The 3,023-nt window shown below is 40.8% G+C and overlaps 1 non-coding gene across 1 annotated transcript; it reads right to left on the bottom strand.

Annotated features, from left to right (window-relative positions):
- Positions 1-1,074: 1,074 nt before the first annotated feature.
- On the bottom strand, positions 1,075-1,181 carry LOC132629523 (small nucleolar RNA R71). The gene has a single exon (XR_009578294.1). It is a non-coding gene; the product is annotated as a small nucleolar RNA R71 (small nucleolar RNA).
- Between the last annotated feature and the right edge of the window lie 1,842 nt (positions 1,182-3,023).

The following is a 3,023-nucleotide window of genomic DNA, read 5'->3' as shown; positions in this document are numbered from 1 at the left end:
AAAAATAATTAGGGTTGGTAAGAATAATTAACAAGAACTCAAAGCTTTAAACCTTGTTTAATAAATTCACTTAGGAATAAGAGGAATTTACTTGGCATGATTAATCGTTCTTCATAATCACTTTCTTATATTTGGGAAAATCATAGAAAGATATAATCTTTATTTATTGGGAAATAGTAGAGATTTGCCTAGAGATTAAGTGCATTCATATAATGATCCATTATAAGTATATCAAGATCAATACCCATGATCATATGCTCCATCTGACGGGGACACAACCTTAGTTTCTTTTACCATAAATATTTACCAAAGCAATAATTTAGCAACTAGTTATAGAAAAACCAGCTTTTACACAACTTATCGGATTAAGACATTAGATCTAAAACTTAGCATCTACAAGTTTAGTAAACTTTTCACACCCTATTCCCTGTGGGATTCGACCCCAACCTTGTTGGGTTACTATATTTGACAACATCCGCGGTATACCATTAATAGGTGTAATTTGAGCGTATCAAATTTTGGCGCCGTTGCCGGGGAATGCGGTTTTGAAATTTCTAAATAGTGTTTGCTTTGATTGAAGCCTTTTGCTTAATTCGTCACACCTTGTCTGCTACTTGCGTAAATAAGGTGATCATGAATCGACATCAGCAAAATCAACGAGCTGACAACCAAGGAAATGTGGTGAACAATCAGGCGAATGAACCAGTTGATGAAAATATTTTCGCTGAATTTGTTCCAGAGGAAGACTATGCATCTCCTATTATTCAGCCTCGATTTAGAGCCACTACTGTGAAAATTGACTCCACTCTATACCAGTTGTTGAAGCTTGAGGGATACTTTCGGAACTCTACCGAGAATGACCCCCACCGTCATTTGAAGAATTTTGTGGATGTGTGTGCTAATCACATCCAGAACAATGTTTCACAAGATGCTATTCGGTTGAGGTTATTCAAATATTCCCTAGCTGGAGAAGCAAGAACATGGTTAGAGAAGCTGCCCCGGAATTCTATTACTTCATGGGCAGAAATGACAACTGTTTTTCTCACAAAGTGGTATCCCCCTAGAAAAAGAGCTAAAATTCGTGATAAGATATATGAATTTAAGCGGCGACCGGGGGAACAACTATATGAAGCATGGGAGAGATTCAAGGAGTATTTGCAGGACAGCCCGAATCATGGTTTTCTGGATCATATATTGATGGAGAAGTTCTATCGAGGATTAGACCCAGTGTCACAGTCAGTGGCTAATAATGCAGCTGATGGTTGTTTTATGAACAAGACCTTTCAACAAGTGACCACCATACTTAACAGGCTGACAACTCATAATCAGGCTTGGCACTCAAACAATGCTGATGTGGTACCATATGGTAGTGCTATGATCCAAAATATGGTGAGGGAGAATCAAGACACACAGCAAACATTGGCAACACTTGCTACAAATATTGCCTTGCTGACAAAGAAATTTGATGAAACTCAAATAAAAAAGGTAAATGTTTGTGAAGATAATACAGTCTTGCCGCAAGGGATGTACCATGCTCAAGATGGTCCGTTCCTTGAGGGGCCATCAAGGCAGGTTGAAGATGCCAACTATGTCAACAACCCTCAAGGGGGTCATCAGAGACAGAATTACCAAGGTGGCTATCAGAGTCAAAATCAATGGAGACCGCAGCAAGGCCAAGGCCAAGGTGCTTACAATAATTCTGGTAACTACAACAACAATTTTGGTGGTGGAAATCACAGGAGTTATAACAACAGCAACAATTTTGGGAACAAGAGTACAAATCCTTATATACCACCTAAAAGTGAGTCATCAGAGCAAGGTAGTTCGAAGGTCGAAGCAATGCTTGAGCAGATTCTGGCAAACCAATCTAAGTCTGACAGAACTTTATCTGGGCTGACAGAAACAGTGGGGTCCCATACAGCAGCCATTCAGAAGCTTGAGTCGCAGATGAGGAACATTTCTAGAGAGCAGCACCCTCCTAAAAAGGGAGGACTTCCGAGTGATACTGTTCCAAATCCCAGAAATGGGGGAGGCGGTATAGACCGTGCGTTTGCCATCACTACTAGGAGTGGTAAAACAATACAAGGGGCTGCGGAGAGAATGATTGATCTTGAGCCGATAAATGAAGAAAATGAGGTGCAGTCTGAAGCACCCATTACTGCTGATGAGATTCCTGCTGACAAGAAGGTTCCTGAAATTCCAGAGATAGTGACGGAAGCTGATAACACAAGTAAGCAGGATGTAAAAGGGGCCCTCCACCCTTTGACACAGCTTTTCAAATCTAAACCCTCGTTTCCTCAGAGGATGGTAAAAAAGAAGGAAGATGCTAAATTTGAAAAATATTACGATCAGCTGAAGCAATTATCTCTAAATTTTCCCTTCTTGGAAGCCGTCAAGGAGATGCCCGGTTTTGCAAAATATTTGAAGGATTTGCTGACCAAGAAGAAGACGGTTCAACATGATACCGTGAGTTTGACTCACACTGTGAGTTCCATCATCTCAACCACACTTGTTCAGAAAAAGGGAGATCCTGGAGCGTTCACCATTCCTTGTTCTATTGGGCACCATGATTTTGCTCGCGCCTTGTGTGATAATGGGGCGAGTATAAATTTGATGCCCCTTGCTATATATAAACAATCAGGTTTGGGGATGCCAAGGCCGACTACAATGAGATTGCAGATGGCTGATAGGTCTATCAAAAGACCAATTGGGGTGGTAGATGATGTAATTGTGCGGGTTGGTGATTTTATGTTGCCCGCTGATTTTGTGATCCTTGATTGTGCTGTTGATCGGGACATTCCTATCATTCTGGGGAGACCTTTCCTTGCAACAGGGAGGGCTCTTATGGATTCGGAGAAAAATGAAATCAAGTTCCGAATCAACAATGAAGAAGTGATTTTTCAAGCTAGCAAAGGGATGAAGTTACCAAGTGCCTATGAGAGCATTTCGGTAATTGATTCAATTGATGTTGTTACTAATGCAGTAGAGTTCAAAATGGAAGAAGAGAACTTGGGTGAGGCATT

Source organism: Lycium barbarum, chromosome 2, assembly GCF_019175385.1.
Source record: "Lycium barbarum isolate Lr01 chromosome 2, ASM1917538v2, whole genome shotgun sequence".
NCBI lineage: Eukaryota > Viridiplantae > Streptophyta > Magnoliopsida > Solanales > Solanaceae > Lycium > Lycium barbarum.
This window is presented reverse-complemented; position numbering and strand designations above follow the sequence as displayed.